This window comes from Colias philodice, chromosome 5 (assembly GCF_061535455.1).
Source record: "Colias philodice isolate Cphi_HAF_F1 chromosome 5, ilColPhil1 Martin Lab GWU primary, whole genome shotgun sequence".
NCBI classification, from domain to species: Eukaryota; Metazoa; Arthropoda; class Insecta; order Lepidoptera; family Pieridae; genus Colias; species Colias philodice.
Window position 1 is genome coordinate 4,447,939 of NC_143090.1, and position 23,112 is coordinate 4,471,050.

Here is a 23,112-nt window from a genome sequence, read left to right on the forward strand (position 1 = left end):
TACAGTGTTCTTATTTGCCGTTACTTATGCAGCCCATAGTGAACTTTTTCTCGTCGCCTATAAGCGTTTTATTCTAATGAAGTCGAATCCATCACTACAATTACGGTCATACCGAATGATATATGAGTCGAGTGAGGGATATTAAAGGGCAACAGGGTTGTTATGAAATGTGAACTTTGAAATATGTACAGCATCGAAGCTCCCTTTTTAATTTGTCCGAAACTATGAACCGTAGCGAAATGAGGGTCTCGAAAGAGTTCTCGATAGCACCCCAGTTTTTGTGGATCGATAGTTTTCTTAGGTTACGTGTAATTTGGTCGAAGTTTTCGTGTTTCTTATTGCTTCCGCAACGAATTTCGTGCGACCCACAACTAGAAATGATTGAACCTATTGGGCGTTCGCCGGCAGCGAGCGACTCCAATTTAGTTTTTCGGATTAGATACGCCAAACATAATAACATAATTGCTCTAATAACAGGCCAACCTCGCTGTGCCTTACAATTCACTTTCCAATTCGGTTCATTTTTTACCCCAAGTCTGTCTAAAACTATTATGATTTATTATCAAATTTTCGTGCAGGCAAATTACGGGCTCGGCTTTCGTACGTGTGTGAGAAACCTTGTTTCTCTTTCTAACTGTAGTCGAAAAAGGCCATCGGATAAGGATATACATACACCCATTGTATTTCCTTGGCAACTTAGCTTTACATAGCTGAGAGTCGTGGATAAAATGATTTACGATGTTTTTTCTAATTAACTCGTAGCAATAATTAGTAGGATTAACATGTAACGCTAGCTTTATTTTTCAACGTCACCGAGGTTATTAAAAAGGTTTAGTCGTAATTAATTTAATACGGTAGCTTACGAAATAAAATCGTAATACTTTATTAAAATGAATTATTTTTTGTATTTGACCAAAGATGGCATGGCGATTAATTATTATGTTATTATTATGCTAATTACTATTTGCTAAATTATATAAATTGGGATAGCACTTCATATTTGGGCTGATGACTTATGTGTTCATAATTCTCATTCATTTAATGAAAACCATCAAGTTTTAGAAGCCAATTTAATTTTCTTAATAGTTTAACTTTTAAATTTTATTTAACTCATATATTTTTTTTTGTAGATTTTATAGATAAGTAAGAAATGCTTATAAATAATTGTATAGGTTTAGAAGTTCATTTTAAATAACTCAAATGAATTACGAGGCATAATACGAAAAAATGTACCTACCAGGAAAGTCGCCATCAAATCGCCTTAAAAAAACCAACGATCTACAATTTCATTATATTTGCTGTGTTTCCATTACTAGTGATAAGCTGAAAATTTTAACCTATCACTTTATATCTATAGTGATGATGATATAAAAGTGGGAAGGTTTGAATTACTGCGACCGACAAATGTTCATGACAAGCGGCTGCATTAAACATGAGGCCTGCTACCGACCAGTATTTACATATAAAACTTTGTTTTTACATTGCCTTTGCAAGTGCAAAATTACACACTATTTTAAAACCTATGGAATTATGTGAACATCGCATTAAACATGTTTAATAATTCAGTTTCGTTAATATTATGTGGAGCTTTTTTTTGTCCTAGAACTACTTTTAGAATTATTATACTCGCTGTAGAAATTTACGCATCTAAAAATTTTATAGTAATACTAGCGGCCCGCCCCGGCTTCGCCCGTGGTACATATGAAAAATAGATGTTGGCCGATTCTCAGACTTACCCGATATGCACAGAAAATTTCATGAGAATCGGTCCACCCGTTTCGGAGGAGTATGCAGACTAACATTGTGACACGAGAATTTTATATATAAGATGATGAAACAGATTATATTATTATAGAACTTCAAAGTTTCAGAGGTAGACAAAGAGCTGTGAAAACATATATTTGGTGAGCGCTTGAAATAGGGCTGAACAATATTTGATTATTATGTTATATTTTTAATTTTAAAATTTTCTTACAAATTAGATATTTAGGAAACGAGATTATGAAGGTATATAAAATATATTATAGGTATATATAAAAGGCTAAAGGTAAATGTATTAAAATTGATGCTCTACCTCTAGAGATAGAGTGCGTGGTGAAGCGGAAGAGTCGCCCGACAAAGTACTGTGAAAATGAACGGAGTAGGGTTGAACGAAAGTCACTTACTCGCATATAAATATTTTAATATTGGTTATTTTAATAAAATTTGTTTTATTTTTGAAAAGCTTATTTTTGACTATTAACGAACGATTCCCTTTATTCTCTATTCTGAATAATATATAGTGATGTTAAACAACAATTAACTAATTATTAAGCTCCGAACTTTTTAAGTTCAGTTTGTTTAAGTTCCGGTAAGTTTTAAAACTCCGACATTCCACTTTAATGAAAAAAAACTTAGAAATAGGGTTATTTACGCCGTCGTTGATTTCGTGTCGTCACGACTCTAACTCATCGAGCAGAATCGAGACAATGCTATTAGCGAAAGGATGTTTTCCAATTTGTATCTAGGACAACAACGGAACGTATCGCAAACACAATAGCGGCAACCCTATTGTCGTCCGACACAGCCGCCCGGACACGTTTCAGGATCATGAATTATGGCGCGAGCCGATGTGACTTTTCAATTTGAAATCATCAACCTGGAATTAATTTCATTTTTGAACCCCATTATTTCTGTTATCTACACGCGAATTGCGCAATATGCGAGTTTCAGTTATTGCAATTTCGACAAAAATATTCCGTCGAAAATGCCCTATCGTATTCCAGATGAAATTTGATTAAAACAAAAAATATCTCTTTTAAACAACGTGCGGGATTTTTCATAATAATGCCATATTACTATGTAATAAAGGAGATTTATGGCCTCAAAAACCTTCCGGTGGCGTGTCGGATACGTGTATTCCACAAATCTGTCAGCGGCAGATACCCACTCCGCGTCTCGAAGCTACTATTCAAAGTGTCGTCTATTCGAGACCAAACGCTTCCCGGTGTTGACGAAAGCACAGTCGAAATAGACGTCCGACCAATAAATTGTATTCAAAATAAAACTCTGAAGTTCATTCCGATACATGCGACGACTTTTGTTGATAATCGGGGGTGTATAAAAAATTGAGATGCCATCGACTAGACTAGGCCATTGACCCGACATTCTTTGTTTAATTTAGTGTTATTTTCGAGCGATATATCTAGTAAATTGTTGAAAGTCGTAACGACGTTAATTTGTGTGATCTTCCTTAATGCTATTTTGATATTGCGAATACCTACGTGTAATCGATCCGACGTTATATCGAAACGTCTAAAAGGTGTGCTCGAATCCCAATAGAGGAGCCTTATAACAAAGCTAATATTAGACAATCATTTCCTGTCAAAAGGGAGGCGTCTCCCGGCGAGGCCGGGCGAGGGTGGGATACAAATACCTCTTCGTCTCTCAAGATTTTGCAGTCGCCGTATTTGAGTGTGAATCTGAATTCCTATTTTTTGTTGGCGTGATGAATGGATTTTTAATATCCCCTTGCAGATGTCTCGATACGAAGGTCGTTTGATGAAAAATGTTTTTCTAAAGACTTATGTATAATTTATACGCATTGTACTCGTACCTAGTAGGTAGATGATTGAACGAATCGTCTTGACAAAAACTGCGTGTTACCGTACTACTGATTCTAATAGCAGGAAAAACGTGAAACACTGCTTGTTAAAGACTAAAAAACATTGAAAAATAAGTGTCCCCGTCATGTCGGTTGTAGGGACAGGCATACGGAGACGTCTCAATACAGACAGGACCGGGGCAAAAAACGTGGCGAGCGATCTCACGGCACGACTGTATCACGAGAGAAGATAAATAAAACATGGCGGGCCCTTCTCACGTACATACATATCATTATAAGTTGTGTTATCCTATCTTAATCCGAGCATCTGATTTGAACTGCTTCCTCCCGCGAACTGAATACACTTAATTTTAATGCTTTATTGAATTCCATGTTACGAACATTTATACAAAGGATTTTCTACTGTAATCTTTTATTTAAAAAAGCAACACGTTTTACTGTTTCAGTCGTATCACTTCTAAAAATGTAACCGTTTGCATTTTAAATTGAACTATTTATTTAAACAAAGCAACTGACTAAATATTCCAATTCACCTTGCATAAAGATTTAAAATAAATTTATTGCGAACACCAATTTACAACGAGGAAAATCACTAATACAAAATACCTACCGGATTATAATGTCTCGCAGATCGATACAGACAACGTGTGTGTTCTTATATAAATTAGTATTGCGAGCACGTTAGTTGTAATAAAAGGTTGAATGATGAATAAATAGATAAGTCTGAGTCAGAGACTAGCTTAAACTTTTCGAGCCACTTATAAATATCTAACTGTTTTTGCCGTCATTTGTTTTACGTTTTAATTTTTATAATTAAAAAATGATTTACGCGTTTTTATTGCGCAGTAATGTAAATGTCACATTTAATAAATAATTCGTAATTGTACTTAAGATTAGTATATTCAATTGCAAGGCTAATTCACACACTGATAAATGACATTTAGATAATCAACCTTTATAAATGTTAGTTCCTCTATTAGCATTTTACTAATTAATTACTATGCGATAAAATGCCTACTGGAAATATACGGTAATAAAATTTAGCTAACTAACGTGTAATATTTCAAATTTACGGAACACGTTATACCGACCTATATCACAAAACAAATAAACAATGCTGATATAAAAGTTTGGCAAGATTCGTGAGCGAGACGAGATGCCGTCAAATCATATTCGAATTGGATATGCAGCAATTTTAATCATTACATACAGATTGACATTTCGCAATGCACCGTGTGTGTCCACATAGATCAACTAATGGCTAGACGGACAATAAGAGCATTTTGTGAAGCTTGGACGGTACATTAACGCGCCCGCCATACTTGGCACCGGCCAAACTCCGCCCGTTGGCAACATAGCATCATGATATTTCAATAGAGATGAATTCCCTACGTCATTTGTCGATATATAATCTGGATGCTTTTACGTATTCTCAAGTAAATGATGTTTGGGTTGTGTAATATCGTACGCTGAGATTGTAGTGCATCGTTCAAAGTATTTTATACTAACATTACCTAGGTACAAGCTCTCCTTTTAATTCGAATAATATTTTGTTACAAAATAAAAGATAATATGAAACGTTGTTAATTCACTGAAACAAACGAGGAACCAGGTAAGTATATATAGACCAAAATATTTTGTTAAAGTCAATATGGGAAATGATAACTTGCTACGCTACCGTAGTCCATGCATTCATCATATTATAAGAACAATAAACCCACCTTAATAGGTTATAATATGTAATATAACAAAACGGCCGGTCGTTAGTACCGACGGTTAAAGAAACAAATACTCAATGACTATGAAAAATAATAGTGTAACAATACATATTTTAAGTCCGCCCTTTGGTCTTACAACCTCGATTTATAATGACGATAAATTTAGCAGCTGCTTTCTTAACTTACATTCAAACGAGGAAACACTTTTTAAAGGTCAAAAGTATTAGATTTTAGAAATATGAATGCAATTTATTATGAATGTAGACAACAAATTGATAAAGAAAGTTTTTATTGAAATTTTAACCTTTAGTCTAGCGTTTAATTAAAGCGATGAGTCATCGGAACAAAAGTTCTATTTAAAATCGTATTTGCAAGATTAACGGTAACAATGTCAAAGAATTTCTGTTACAATCAGCAGTGATCCCTGGCACGAGAGCGGACGCTCCGGCTGTTCCCTTGCTTCAATCCATTTGGCACTCAATAACTTTCCTACCGTCGAAAGTGGCGGAATAATTTGTAGCTCACTACCTAGTGCCACCAAATTAATTGAACTGAAACGAGATTCACATTTTTCTCTACATTGTCCGCAAGTGTGACATATTGATGGCATTAACATTACACTTTACTGAGCACTTCCCTAAATTATTGCGGCAATTTGGATCGCGTCTAAACAAACCACTATCAAAGTTGTATATCGATATTGGTGATTTTCCCATTCGACAAAATGTTGGAAGCAGTTCATAATTTATCCGCTAAGTGTATCCCACGAAGGATCTGTTATGACAAAACCATACAAGTAATGCCACATTTTGTCAGCGGAGGATATAGTGTGGCGACGAATATTTATTTATTTATAACAGTGTGGGGCTGTAAATTAGCGGTGAATTTACAGCGTGGAGAAGTGATCGCGCGCAGTTTATTTTTGGATCAGGCGCATGATTTAAACAGTTGCCGGCGCGGGCCGTTAGAAATTGAAGCCGAACGTGGATTTGTGGTCGGAGCTATGCAGCTTTATATCACACCGAGCACTAATTATAATGATTGACGGCAACTCAGAAGTGCTTCTGAAGAGTTAATTGGTCATTCATCGCTGATGGAACCCATTAACTTAATTCACTAAACATCTCGCCCAAAACTTCGTTCCGTCCGATTCAATTAATCAAACGTTTTTATGCTCGGTTCGATTGCAACACTCGTTCTCAGTTTAGCAACAATGCGAGATATCAGGTTTATATCTAAGTCACGAAATTGGCATATCTGTGTCCACTTTATATTATTCAACATACGTGACCCTAATCCTTGTGGATCTGGTAGCTTTCGCCCGAGATATTTCTGATACAATATTGTAGCTGCACGATAGTGTTGCGACAATATTTATTAAAGCTATTTTTGAGCGACAAGGTGCGCGTACTGTTATGGGCTATAAATGTACCGCCTCATTAGAGACTCACTTCTGTATTGTTCGGTAATATATACTTGGTGTTTGTTAATTGAATCATTATTCAGCGCCGTTTTTCCCCTTAAGATATTTTAAAGTCTTCGAGTCATTTAAGGGTACTTTTATTTTCTAGATACAGTGATAATAGCCGCATTAGCGACGATAATGTTGGAATTTATGAAGCGTGGCAGGTATATGTTTGAATGAAAGAAATATTTCAATAACTGAACGTTGGTTGTAGTAAAAAAGGCGATGACCGTAATTTATGTCTTTCCGAAGAGCGTCAGACAACGCTATGTTGATGAAGAATAATTCCAAGTACGCTAATGATGACAAATGGTAAAAAAATACAGCAAATTGGCAAGTAAATGTGTAAATTAATAGGTGATGTTGTCGATTGTGACAAATACTTTGTATGTATGTAATGTTTTTAACCAACTTCCAAGAAGGGAGGTGGTCCATTTGACACCGTCCTATTTCTATTATGAAGAAAAATAAATTGAGGGCATATTAAATGGACAATGTCGTAGATATTTATCTTGATATTAATGATGAAACTATATCACACTGTTTAACTACAGTACTGTTATATTATAATCTATGCTAACATCATATCGCAGATTTGTACATCTATAGATAAACTACGTCTACTTTCACTCTTCCTATTCCAAACGCCTGTTAAATTGGGTACGTTGAAAGCTGCATTGTGTGACATTTTTTACAAAACGCCATTCGTAATGAATGCAAAACGCGAAGCCAATAAAAATGATAAGTGTTTTCATTCGGTTGACTAATTTATTAATGTAATACGAGTAAGAAAATGTTTAATGCAGACATAATACACAAAAGCAATCGTAGATATAACTTACACAATTAGCATTGCATAGTTTCCAACGAATTTGTTAAGATTCTAATCGATTGTATGAGCAGGTGTATAAAAAGTTACGGAATTCACGATATTAAATCTATTATAGTTTCTTATTTTGTGGTGGTTGAATATTTTAAATTGTTTTTAGTACAACGGATACTTTAATAAAACGGATTCAACATTTTGCCACATCAAGTTAGATATAATAATTGTTGATAACAACATAATTTGTAGAAACAGATATAGGTATGTTTTGATTATGTTGTCTGTAGAAGTGTTTATTTATTGTCAACCTTATTGGTTATGAAACAAGGTTCAAGTATGTATATTTTAATGTGCATTAAGAAAATCACAGACAATATATTTCATAGAATATATTCTGTGGTATGTGGTCTATTTTTCATTTTTTTTTAATTTTAGCTTATGATAAAAAAAGTTAGAAATTGTATGAAAATAGCAACTCTCATATTACAATATGTAGTTTTAAATACCAAGACTAAAGTATAAAATAACTGAAACAGTAAACAAAGAAATTTCTAGCAAATTCTAGAGCGAGGCGCGAACATGGCGGACCGGTGACACGGTATCGCGGGAACACGTTCGTAGGGCATAAATCAACTGCCGCTTGTTTTACCAATAAAATTGATTCTTTCGCGATGCACAGAACAAATACATTTACCGAGTTATTAATCTTGATGTGTACGTATTGGGAAATGAATGGTATGATTTAAAAGTTCTTATAATTTGAAAATCTTTGAAAAAGGTAATAGCATTTTGGGAATACTTAAATGGTACAGATTATACGATCACATTGTACATGATAATAAAATAACAATAATTTTAACATAACGTTGATCGTACAATGTTTTTGGAATATTTCGTTAATGAATAACTTTCATGTTATTGTCATATATTTCATGTTTAATTTTAAAAACTAGAGATAAAAGTGCTCTGACATTTACAAAAATGGACAACAGTGAACAAAAGTTTATTATAACTGAATCGAATTAAATTTTTATCTTTCTAGACACGAAAGTCTTTCACCGTATTTAACGGCCTATCGAAGGGTGCAGTATAAATCAAGTCATTGTATTGATATCAATAATTTAGCCCCGCTAAATAAGGGCTATTTATCAGAAATACATTATATTAGGTGACGTCGCGTGCCATGCTCGCTAAAAATCGTAACACATTATTGACAATACTGTGTTTGGTTGATTTATCGATCGTATACATCACAATCATTTAAAGTTATAGCTTTTAAATACACGAGTGATAATCGGTTAGCAGAATATGAAATTCGTATTAGCATGGAAATAGTTTTGTATTATATCTGCATACTAAATGTCCCAGTATCGGTTTTATGGTTATTTAATTTTTTACAAAGAAAATATTGATTGATGGTTTCCCGATGAATAGGTATGTTCATTCGTGCGGCAATTCTCATGCATTTTTAATTTGTGAACATCGTTTTAAATTGAATTTTGGTAAACCGAGCGAAATGTATTGCATTTTAAGTCGTTGCATAAACGAGTGTGTGGAGACAATAATTTAAATGCAAGACACATAAATATTAAATTATACTTTTCCTCTCTTAATAAAAGGCTAAAAACGAGTTTTTCAAATGTAACTAGTATGGTTTATTATTTATTATAAGGAAACAGAGCAAAGTAACCAAAAGTGGTCGCGGTACGGAAACAGCGGGAGGCAAAGCAACGAAATAAAGCGAAGTAAAGAAAATAGACCGACGTGTGTCGCGACAAAACTGTACTACATTTGCAACTTCGAATACTGTTTATTTTTGGAGATTAGAATTAGATTTTTATGCTTTATTTATTTAATACTAAGTTCTTTACAGACTTATTTATGCTAAGTTATATTGTTTAGTTGTTAATTAAAGCTCTACCTATGTAGAGCTTTTGTCTTAATTGTACCTATGCGTATTAAAATGTTTTAATTTCTTCTTTTTTTATAACTAACACATCTCTATATAGTTATGCAATCATTATTCAAACTGTATAAGTAAATACTGCAATTTTTTTCACATAAAGATAAACAATAAAAAATTGCGCGAAACATATTTTGCTCAATCCTTCCTTCATACTATACGTATATTCAGCAAAACAAAGTTCCAAGTAAACACAACAAATGCATCCCAACTCGTAGGAGGGAGGAAGTGGAAAGCGGCAGGAAAACGGGACAAAAAGGGAACTCGCCTTCGAATCTCGAGGGTTATGAACAAAGCTTGTGTCAAACAAAACGTAACCCTATAAAGGAGTCAGTACATTGAATTGTGTGGAATGTAAGATTGCGATCTGACGAAACATTTGCAGCAATGTACTAAGTGATGGGTAATTGTGTCGAAGTATATTTATAATTATGAATAAATTCGATGCGATATAGCTATTATAAATATGTCGTATATTTATAAAAGCTATATCGCATCGAATTTATATACAAATAGGCAATATATTAACTCAATATTCTAAGAATAATTTTCATTCCAGTCTTGGAAAAGCGCCTTCTTATCTAAATGATTTTTATGGCGATATGCAGCAAAAAACTATACCTACTTCGTTAAGGATGTACTGTACGATTTCTTTTCACTCTCTAAATATTTTATCTCTTAAAATATTTATAAAATAACTGTCAGTATTGTAAATTTATTGTTTTAAATATGTATCAATAATACATGAAGTGAATCGAATTACCAATGAATATTCATGTTCGATCTGCTTAATATTATAAATAGATATTATTTACAACATCTCGCTTGAATTTTAAATTTGTTTGTATTAATAAATCATAATAATTTCAACTTCTATATGGAAAAGGAATAGCAAAACCACTGTCAGTCATAATTATGTACCTACAACACATTTAGTATTTATGCCACAACCAATCTTATATGAAAATATAAAAATATTATTCATACAGTCTGTTTATCTAGAAGGTAATTTGTTGATTTAATAAGAAAATTTTGTCTGTTTTTATTATTTTGGATTAAATTAAGAGTGAAAGGCTTTTCATGTCACACAGATGCTAATCAACTAAATCAACGTTGACATAAAAATAAATTACACACCGATTAAAATCAATAAGAAGCGTTCCAATCACACGTTTTACTCAACAACCTGATTTCTCTAATATTTTAATACAATTTTATTAACATTCATTTGCATATTCATACAGAGGAAATGAGGACATTAACGTTAATATGTATTTATTTATGTTCTATAAAATGTTCTATTAAATTCCAAGTTTGCGTTACATTTTGAGTTGTAGGTACTTACCCGCGGCACCTTGTCTTATTTATTTTTATGAAGAAATCCTTATTGCACACGAGCAGTATAATCACTTAAAAGTTCAACAATCCCTGTAGTTGTAACTTGTAACCTGTCATCGCGTATTTAGTATTTAGGTAGATACGTATTTTATAAAGCAGATTTCTCGCGACAACATTAACATTTCTCAAAAAGCATACGCTCCATTTTCCACTCTTTTTCAGCTCTCACATTTTCATCTCAGACTTTTCATGGCGCATTTTCGCTAATGGAAAGCAGCGAAGAGTTGTGGTAAAAAAATAAACAAAAGAGAAACGGGTACAGAAATTCGCTTTGTCATAAATCCTGAAATACATCCAAACGTTGGTACAAAGAAAGTTTTAAACTTTTCATTGTTTTGTTTTGATAGATGTTTAGACCTTAATCGGTGGACTACAGTTTATCAGCTGCCTTGTTGAATATTCTTTAGTTTATCTTCCACTTTTTTGTAGATAATGATAATAGAAAATTAGATGCACGTTAAAATAAAAACTATACAAGGAAGTGATGTGGTAGTGATAAGCAGAATTAGTTATGCAAATTGTTTATATATATGATAAAGTCATGCAATGTAACTTTTTAGATGTCATTTTACAGAAACAAAAAATATTCTATTGCATAACCAATAATTATATTGTAACAAAGGATTTAAAAAAACTAATTATACTATTATAATGTTTTCTTCCTACTATTATGTTAAATTTATTATAGAAATCAATTAGCAACTTATATATTATGACACAAGAAATATGTGATTATAAAAAACAACAAAGAATTTAATACCTATGTATATTCGTCTCTTCTCTAAAAAAACGAGGAAAAATTTGAACTATAGCTCATCGAAATTCCTTATCCCTATTGACATTTGCGTACAATTTATTATTATTTTATGTAACTACTATTAAAATTTAATATCATAAAACGTTCGCACAAAAGGACCAGGCCGATGGTATAAAATTCCGCGTAGGACGGAACTGTAACGCACAGCTCAAATCCCAAGCGAAACGATTCCATTAAGGAAATCAAAAAGGTCTGCTTAGTTCACGGGCCGCGACTATTTTCATTTAGCAAAAACAACCCATAAATTGTCATCTTAACAAGATTTCTTTAAGCAACATTCGCACTTTTGGGCCCTCTGACAAACAGATTCGTCTTTGCAATTAGGTAATCCGCACTTAATATAGCAAATGTAGAAGAGAAAATTGTTTGAAAATTATTGCAGTTCTTTTCATCCTATACAGGGTGTCCCACTATTGGTATACTAAGCGCGAAGGTACTTGTAGTTTTGCATACACTGATCACGTAAAAAATACTTAAATAACAAAATTACGTCAAAAAATTTTTGCTGAATTTTTCCTGAAAATCCATGTTTTCTTCTCTAGCTTCGCGCAGCCGGCATATACCGCTTCTCTAATGTGAGCATTTTGTCTATGAAAACATAATCTTATGCGATAGCTCACGTGCTGATGGCAAAGTTGGGCGGGTTGCTTGTTATGGGTGTACACTGTACAGTGTACACAGAGTTTTAAGAATTTATCTATTTAGAAAAAAAATGCGTCTGGAATTTTATAAGTATTTTTTACGTACTCAGCGTATGCAAGACTATAACCTTCTTTGAGCTTAGTATACCAACAGTGGGACACCCTGTATACAAGATAATAATTAAAAATGTATTGAGCAATATTTTGTATGAATAATATGAAGTAATAATTTAAAACGAATAAGTATTTAATCACCAAGTATCATCAATAACGAATAGCGGTAGCATTGTTTTGATAAAGAAATTAATGAACATAATTAAAATGCCTAAACGACCAAAACTAAACACAAACTTTTAAAAGCACGAAACTGACGACCTTGATTAAACCGGTTGCTTCTTTAACGGAATGGCCTCATAAATTAAATTTTCTGTGGGAATCTATATTTCGAAACGCCTGCATAGATGCAGTGTTTTGGCACGCAAAACCGGCGCATGCGTGTCAAGACAGACGCTGCGCGCGAGTGCGTGCAGCGTCCAGTTATTTATTGCCCCACCAATGAACACTTTGTTTATAACATCTTTCATTCCGTCAGGAAAAAACTTACGTATGCGGCATTACAGCTAGACGCAATAGTAACGAGGAATTAACAAAAAGTTGCGAGCTTTGTTAATCAGAGCTCGCTTACAGAACTATCGAAGTGAACTACAAACATTCGCTAACTCGGGGCATAAACTCCGGAATATCATAATTAAAGTGCTGTTTCAGTTCGTGCCCGTCACGTGATAGCGTTGCCCAAATTATCCGGGCATCGTGTCATCTTGTCCCAATCCAATATGGCGCCATAAATCCTCGAGGGGGCGAAGCGGTGGAGGGGGCACGTCACTCAAACTTTCTCCGTGCTCCGTCTTATGTTCTCGTCTCGTGGACTTGGGGTGGGTATGGATAGAACTTTACGAAATAATCGCCTTTTTATCTCGCGCTTGTAATAGAATATACATGATGGCGGTTGATGAAGAATTTTTGTCGCTAATATTAAAGTTTCACGATTTATTATTAATTATTAAAATCGTTTTATAGAGAAGAACCGTAAATAGACAATCAAATGGTAACCAAACTAAACTGTACAAACTATTGAATAATTTCAACAATATTTTTGAGAGGTTTAAAAATTAAAATATACTTTATCTCTTGTTATTTGTTATATGTATTTATAAATTTGCACATATTTTTTTTATTTTAACTAATTTATACCTATTTAGTATTTATCAATCTGTATCAATATGGAGATCGTAGATATATCTAACACAGCAATTTTCACCTCTAACTAGTTTCTTACTTTATTTGCTGTCGCTACAATGCGATAGGTTCGAAGAATTCTCAGATAGAGTTCGAGCGGATGAGTAATCTCTTTTGTTTTTCTAAGAAGCAAGCGCGAGCCGCCGCTTTATCAGTTTACCATATAAAGGGGAGAATATTGAAAAAATAATATTAAAAATTACGAAGCAACACAGTTTAAAATGAAATAATAATGTACGGAAGTTCGATTCATCATTAAGAGTTTACCGTAATCCCCACTTGTATTTGCATTTTTATACATCAAATTTGAATCGTAATCATCAAAGTTTTTCGCATAGAAAACTCGATACTCCCATAATGAATCATAAGGTTTAGTTTCGTTTACATTTGATGGGCAATAAAAGTGTATCTATCCATCAGTTGTTGGTATGATTGGGGCATCATAAAACTAAGTTGGCGCGACTAAGCAGGCTCACCACACCGTGTTCTGACCACAATTTAAAAGCAATAAACTTGTCTATGAGTGCCCTTGTAAACTTCATAGTCCCAATTATATGCGACCTTGGTTCATTTGAAGTCATAATTAATTTTTTGATGCCGAATCATAAATTAGCTAGATTGACAGCTCCTGCGATAATTTTTATGGGATATATTTAACTTATCTTGCGACAGCGTTTTTTGGGTCTATCAATTAGATATAAATAATTTGTAAGTGAAACTTAACAAACTGTGTTAATTGCTTTTGGAAAATAGTTAATGAGATCATATCTCTGACAGTAAAAGTGAGAAGGCTAATACCAGATTTAATAGTAACCGTTAGTGTGACGATAAAAAAATACTTCTAACGTAAACACTTTCAATTTCACGCAAATAAGATATCTAAATATCATAACATTACCTACATCATTGATTTCGACGATACAGAAACCTGTATAAAACAGGTACAATTCGTCAAGCTCTTTATTAATGTATCGTATTACATGATAATCAAAATGTTTTCAATAAATTACAGTCCATTTTCATCGATATAATCAAATTAAGAGCCATTACTTTTATAATCTTATTATGGTTCGCGTGAGCTCACGGTATGGCATACGTATATTGGTTTTCAATATTGTGACCATCCATCAAGGCGTCTTAGCCCAACGGGGAGTCGACTATATGAGACAACCTTCGTCAGTAAGCTTTAAATTGTTTTCTTAGTGACGACTAAGTTGTGTGATTACGTCACACGGCTCTGCACCGATGTCCGGTCTTAATTAACACTGCTAGTTTGCAATCTTCTTAATGCATCCGTTAAAATTGGATTACCAGCGTTAGAATTGGCACATAGCGAAGTATTATGAGAATGGTGGTCCTGCCACTGACGATTGTTTAAATTAATTTTTTTAACTCCTAGTAATGATGCAGATGTCCTTGTAATATTTCACGTGGAGAAATTTACTTAGTAGCAAATGATTATGAGCTTTAATAAAGCTTAAAGCTACCATTCTGAAATAATCAGATATTATTAGCTTTGAGTGTAATAATTCATATCACCAAAAAATATTTAGATAACTAACATGCTGATTGCTAGGTATATGTATATGTAATACTTTCAGCCCCTCCCAAGAATTCCACCATCCATACTAATATTATAAATGCGAAAGTAACTCTGTCTGTCTGTCTGTTACTCAATCACGCCTAAACTACTGAACCAATTTGCATGAAATTTGGTATGGAGATATTTTGATACCCGAGAAAGGACATAGGAAAGGGCTACCTTTTATTGCGAAATAATAATATGTACCACGGGCGAAGCCGGGGCCCAACTCTAGTGCTAAATAATGACTTGTTTATGTCCGAACATACCTATATTCATCGTAGACAATATATTAGGCACAATGATAAGGTAATATTTGTTGCATATATCGTCTATTAGTGAGAAAGGGTAACAAGTTTTAGTAACCTTTAAATATTGGGAAACAAATCAATCAACATCAAGGTTTGAATTACTTATTTCTTGAGAATTTAACAGAGGATATGATGTCAGCGGATGCAAGAGAGGACGTACTACTTCGTTACTCAAACAATGACCTTTTAAAGTTTTTTAGCGGATTTGTAAACCGTTAAAAATATGAATATTCCACGAACGTTTTTAAAATAGAATAATGTCATTTATTGCGTCGTAAATTTTGTTTTTGAATTGCATTAGAACAAAACGCAAGCAACAATCCCTGGGTAATTACTTATAATGTTATTCATTATGAGTATTGTTTTGTCTATGGGTAAAAATGTGGATTTAGAATGCGTGAAGTTAATTTTTAACAAAAATAGGAACGTGTGTGTGCCACACAAAAATGAACTTTATCGTGTTGATTAAAGGACTTATGTGGCGCTTTATTAAGTTTGTAGGTGTAAAGCCCCGCTGCGTTTACGAGTATAACGGCAAGATCTTTCGAACATTTCGGAGCTAGAAATTAATTATGTTCTCAGTAACATGGTTATTGTCTTTGGAAACAAACTTGGGGACTATTTGGACAATTTGCGTAATCACCAACAATACGAACGTGACACTTGTGTGGGGAACAAAACCGCACGTTTTCAACCTAAAATGTCTTTTGTAAAAATCCATTATTCATACGGAATTCATACAACAGATAAGGTTTTTTATTTATTTGAACTTTTAGTTGTATAGATAAGTTCAGAATTACACGAGGAATAATAATAAATTTACATGTAAATTAAACTTATTATACATATCTAATAAATTCTTGCTTGTTATCGTGTTAAAACGTCGTTACCTATATTGTAGAGATATCCGCTACCAAGCTAAATAACTGAATAAATAATACAAAAAATTTGCTTCTTATCTGCCTAAAGCTTACAATATTAATGTTTTCCAACAAATCCCGTTATCGACATCATATAATTTAATTTTAATTACTGTTAAGCGGGCCTAATCAAAACTGGCTATGTTACTTTTTTAGGACGCGGGCCATTTCCAGTTTGTTCCGTTGGCTTCGAATTTTAAAAAAGGCGCGACAACAATGTTAACACGGCGATCGTAAATTTTATGGCTTCTGTGATGAGGCGTGAGAATTCTTAATGGTCAGCCACAGAGTAGAATTTCTTTAGAACTATTTTATACTTTCGGAAATAGAACACATTTCATATCAAAATATATGTAATATTTTGTGTCGATTAAAAAAATATCATCGCATTCGCAACTATGTACATATCTACAGAGGTGGCGGAGTTATAGAAAAAAAGAGCTAATATCTCAAATGTCAAAATGTGACATTGAGTGATTTGTAGCTAAGCTCCGCCTGTCCCGTGTTTCAAACATCACCGCTCCGAACGGACAGCTGAGCGCTAAGCTTTGCAAGGGCGCAACCGAGTTGCATACACCTGTCGCGCTCGCACTTATTAAAAATATCTATTTCTATTTCATACGTTGGGGAAGATATCGTGTCGTATCATACCGTTCTATTCTATAAGTGGCACTAGCTATTACATGGTATACTTACCTGAGAGCTTTTGTAAAGTTCAACGCTTTTTAGTGCATTTTGTATCTAAAGATTTTGTAAGAGCATTGCACAAGAGATTTTTCATTGTGTTGTACTAACTTTCTAAAATGTTCCGTAAAGTTGCTGGGTATGTCTATTTTATCTTCTATCTGTAGTTTAACAATTTCAAATTTTACTTTGAACTTTATATACATTTAATATAATTTACTAACCTATTAAAACTTATTCGAAAACAGAAATCTCGAAGATTTACCTGAAACAAAAATAACACATTTAGTATGAAATCACAATAAGTTGTTATAGGTATTACATGTTCAATGTATTGAATAAACGCCCAAATGTAAACGAGGACATTTACAGCACATACTTAATTGCTTATTAAACATCTGGTTTTAATGAATGGCTGTCTATGATCCCTTTTTGTATTAATTTATAAGTAACAGACGCCTTTTGGTCCCTAAGTTACGAAACACTTAAAAAGCTCTACAGCCGGCCATGTTCGTTTAAAAGAAATTATAAAGAATATCATCTAAAGAATTGTCGCTTGTTGGTAAAAAGCATCAGGGATTTGAATTACTTATAAATTTATTAACATTATTTGGTACAAAAAATATATTTATTTATTTAAACCAACAATAAAAACATGTTAAACCATTTTGATTTACTACATTGAATTGTATTACAACATTATTTTATTCTATATTATTCTCAAGAAATAAAACATAAATAGGAATCATTTTAAATTATGACTTCTGTAATTACCAGTTGTAAATATTAAACATTTATAACATCTTAATTTATCTCCACGATCTTACAGAGAGTAGATACAGAATAATATTTTCAATGTGTACAAATTCAAAATGTAATGTTTTACATTTCTTTTAATGCGATTAAAATTCATAGCCAGTTATAATTACACTTTCTACGTAATTAACTCTTAAATAGTATGGTAAGATTATTTCAGTTTTGTTTCAAATATTTTTCGAAATTTATGACCTCTTTAGTTTCTTCGAAAACATCGTAAATACATACAAAATCTTCTCTAAAATAATTTATTTTGAATGTAACATAAAATGAGTAGGTATCAAATTCAACATCCGTCAATAAATTAAATCAAAGTCGCTTTACACGTTTTATCAAATATAACCTAGATTTTTTATTAACCTAGATCGAGTTCATTAAATCGGCTTAATATGATTAAAAACATATAATCTTCTGATGCTCTGAACAGCCAATTGATTTCAATGCTCAATAGAAGTAAATCCAAACATAAATAGTGTCTTTAAGATTAATTAAGAAGCTTAGAAAATATATACTACTTTAATCAATCTATAATACATTTAAATCAATAACAATTCAGTAAATCGTAATTTTATGCAAATGTTTGGAAAGCCAAATGTTATCATTTAGTTTCGAAATATTTATGAATTATAACATGAAAACAATATGTGTAATGTGACAGATGTACATATCCATACATAGAAGAAAGTACACTTTAAAGATATAAATAGTATCGATTTAAGTGGCAAAGCTTGCCGCCGGGTCCTTCGCCCCTCTGATAACATCGCATTAGGCTGACGAAAAAGATCCCGCTCGCTACCGGTTTTTGTCATATCGACGGTTATTAGACAACACATGGGGTATGAAATATGTGCCTCTTTTTAGATCTTCGATATATAGATTGAGTAATTTAGTTAAAGACCTGTCTTAACTGTGTGATTTTTGAAGGTATGTGTAAGATTTCGCATTTGTCAGTTTTTTCCCCATATTTTATATTGTTTTATTGATGTCATTTTCGGTAAACCACTTTCAAACATATTTATTTTAATTAAAACAAAATATTATTATATGCGAAGACAGATGAAGGTTGACTTGAATAAGAAACTTGTCAAACATAATTTGGCTAAATTACGTTCAAACGAGCTCATAAAAATTTCATCGATGTTTTTATATAAAGGATAAATGCATAACTTGTGATTAAAAGCAATTAAAATTTTCAAATAATAATTGACCACAATGTACCACTTAATATGTGAACAATTATCAAAATGTGACAGGTACATAATTACTTTTTATCGCAATAACATATCAGAATATAGAGTCATGCAAGTAAGCTTGAACCAGCTTATTGTAGCTGATGATAGTATCTTGTGATATTACAACCCTTATAAGTAAATAAATGTAATATATCAAAATATGAAACATTGATCACTTATCGAGTTTGAGCCGGAATAAAACTAGGTAGGTACCTACCTACTTGAGTGTAAAATTGATATAATATGTTGTAACTGTGGTTGTAATATACGTATGTACCTATACGTTAGTTTTATGAACGTAATGAACTTACACGTTTAAATAATATAATGAGAATATATATGTTAAATAAAATTGTAGCCTGTGAAAAACATGATTAAACATATTTTAAATATTGTCTAGATAGAGTCATTATTATTACATAGAGTTATAGAGTTTAATCTTTTCCTAATAAATAGACATCGTTAAATTTTAATCAAGCTTCATTTACCAAATTTTGTACATAAATTAAAAAGTAAATATTGTCGATTTCGTAGATTTTATATACCATGTGGAAACGAATGTAATGACTCATAGACTCCCCGTTGATTTTGATATTTTTCAAGATAAGCCCACGAAACACCCACTTCTGTCTGCGTTTAGAATAAGACACGTCCCTCAACTAGCTATTAATAAAATTTATTCGTTTTTATATATTGTGGCGTAATTTATATTCATTACTAAACAAGCGCGCTAGTTGTTGAAATGATGGAGAGTTATTATGAGTTTCATTGATAAAAACATGTTTTTATTTTCAGTTAAAATTATCATGTTTTCTTTTATATACGTAAGTAATTATTATATTTTAACGAATGAGATAAATACTAATTTATTATATGAAGGTAGGTTTGAAAAGGGGTCTAATAGTGAATTCGTATCACAGTTCGGCTCAAGGGTCTTATTCCGTAGGCGTTAAACCCACTAATACATTTCGAGCTGTGTCGACATCGAGCAAAAATCAGTGGTTGCCACGACCTGCATAGCAAACAGGCGGGATTGAGAGGAAATTGCTTGCCTCTTGGATCTATGTAATACTTTCCTGAATGTAAGCAAATGTTCCGAGTGATTCTGGTAAATAATGTTCATACATAAACGTTGATAACTGTATAATCTAAATGAAGATGTCTGTAAATCTGAAGACATAATCAAATAAATTTTCATATTCATTTTCTAGACGCGAATGTTGTTGATAAAATTAATTTATAATATTGTATGAAAAAAATTATATCATGATTTTTATGACAAAAATTAAGTGTGATAACAAATGGCTTTTCCATGCAATATATTGAAATGAAATTTCACATCGCCAACTGTTTATACGTCCAGGCAGATCGTCATAAACATAGCGAGATCGCTAGACATCCGCGGCTCGAGATGTAGGATCCGATACATAACAATTTAAGGCCGGCGTGCCCTACGACAAGAAACTCTGTGTTTAGAGTCACGCAATGTATCCGTGTATACGTACAAAGATGAGCCAGATAGGAATGGCGTTTGCTTAATTGGCTCCTTTAAATATAGATGAAATTCGCCTTCAGCCTTGTTTTGGTTGGCGATGTTGAAATGTTTCTATTTTCTATTTCTACAGTGCTTCCATCTTAGACTTAGATAATTATATCTGTTCGAGCATTTTGCAACAAAACTATGTGTGGTTAGAATAAGACACCTGAGGTTACAAGATATTAACCATCATTTATCAGTACGTAGGTACAACATTAATATTTAGTGGATAGATGGAATTGTTCGTGAACAAAAGTCATAATTCTCTGCTTCCGTTTTTTATTGAAACAACACAAAGCGCTTATTGTCATAAACATTGCCAATAATGACACTATATTGTACTAACAAACCGAACACGTCCCATAAAGTACAATAAAAACATTTAATTAAACGAAAAGGCTTAGCTTCCATAATGACATTATCTTAAAATTCTTTAATCCTATTAAAATTAATGAGCGCGAAAACACCTTTTTGTTAAAGGGCAGTAATTTTCAAATGGTAAAGAAAAGAAAAGTTGTTTATATCTGTTTGTTTATAGAGGATTCCTTGCTCAACTGAGCCATTAAATTTAACTTTACGACGCACTTATATCGCCGGCCGACCGTTTACCAGTCGTAATGGTGGCAGTACACATTGGGCCAACGTGTTGGGCCAACGGGTTGGGCCAACGTGTAGAGAGCTACTTGGCGGTATGTTGGCTTCATTAGCCTAGTTGGCGCCAATATTGGCAGGCCAACCGAATGTTGTCGGTTTTTTGTGCACACATCAAAGGATCTTGGCGCGCTCCGCAAACAGCGTTCACACGTTGGCGCCGATGTGGACAAGCAATGAGGTTTTACAATTCGTAGAATTGTATCCACATGAAGGAATAATTTGGAATCCACGGCATGAACTACTTACACAAAAATAAAAACCATATGACTCAATAAATTAGATGTTTTATTTTCTATTTATTATATTATTCTAGATGTTTTTCTTATCTCACTTTCATACAATGAGATAAAAAAATGAATATATTTATAAAATGAGTAAAATAATATTAATAAGTTACTTGTTCTTAAAAATTAAATAACAATATAGGTACAATGAGCATAATTTTGATCAAATTGTGCTTTATTACATAAATAATATTATCATTTAATATAATAATATTATAATCTTTAAAGTTTCGTTTTATAGGTAGTTAATATTAAATTAAATGTAAAATGTACACATTTTAAACATTTGAAAAAATCTAAACATAATAATGTTTTATTTATACAGAAATAAAAAAGGACAATAGAGATTGGAAAATGGTATCATCGTAGACGGCAGAGTACACTCATTATTATTGGTGCACATGTACGTAATAATTAAACGCACTGTATAAATAAATTGCCGCGGCTGCAAGAACTTCTACGGACTACGTCCATCTTTGAAGCGCCAATGCAGAATGATCAGTACGCCAATGTGTGAACAGGAACCTTGATATCCTTCATTTTTTCCCAACACGTTGGCCCAACGCGTTGGCCCCATGTGTACTGCCGCTATAACACTAACCTTAATTGGTGTATTGAGATTATGCCTATTACAGCTTGTTTTATTATTGTAGTGATAAATGTCACAGCTGATTTTAAGGCGTCATCGTCACCTATTTTACGATCGTGATTTTCCGGTTAAGATGCTTTAATATATCGATATTAAAATTAACTTCCTGTGACGAATTGTTTTTCTCGTATAACGTGTCGTTTATGTTTTAATTGATCCCGATAGGTATGTGTGATAAAATCAATTAAATTTATTGTATCGTAAAATGTTTACGTGTGTATATCAATTATCAATGAATATAGCAGTTCTGTTAGAAAAGTAGATATTATCATGTTACATTACAATTTATGGTTTTTATATTTTACTTCAAATGATAAACTATAGTAACATCAAAATATAAATCATAAATGACTTGCCAGGGCCATTTATATATCTATCTACTGAGAAATCATCATTGCCATACCTACCTTAAAATTGTTAAACTTTAAAAGGAATGAATATTAAATACCAACTATCAATGCTCATTAGTTATTGAAGAATTTTAAAAGCTCCACCTGCTACATTGTAAATGATATCTTAGAGTTAAATAAACTTTTGCATTGTATCAAACTAATTAAACAGATGATATTAATTAACAATAACTCATTGACGTGCATACATATTTATTGATTTTGTTGATCATAATATGTTTATTACTTTATAAACAACTTATTTGTGAGTGACATTAAACAATTGACAGATGTATAAAATTACAAAAAGAAAAAAAATACATTTG

The 23,112-nt window shown here is 32.6% G+C and overlaps 1 protein-coding gene across 4 annotated transcripts in view; it reads right to left on the reverse strand.

Annotated features, from left to right (window-relative positions):
- LOC149488404 (homeotic protein antennapedia-like) overlaps window positions 1-23,112 on the reverse strand; it is a 158,524-nt gene that overhangs the window by 36,146 nt on the left and 99,266 nt on the right. Inside the window, exon 1 of one of the 4 annotated variants that reach the window (XM_089695049.1) lies at window positions 17,450-17,468. The exons of the other annotated variants lie outside the window; for them this stretch is intronic. The gene's annotated coding sequence lies outside the window, so the exon portion shown is untranslated. Of the gene's footprint in view, window positions 1-17,449; window positions 17,469-23,112 lie in introns of those variants that run through there. 4 annotated transcript variants of the gene reach the window in all.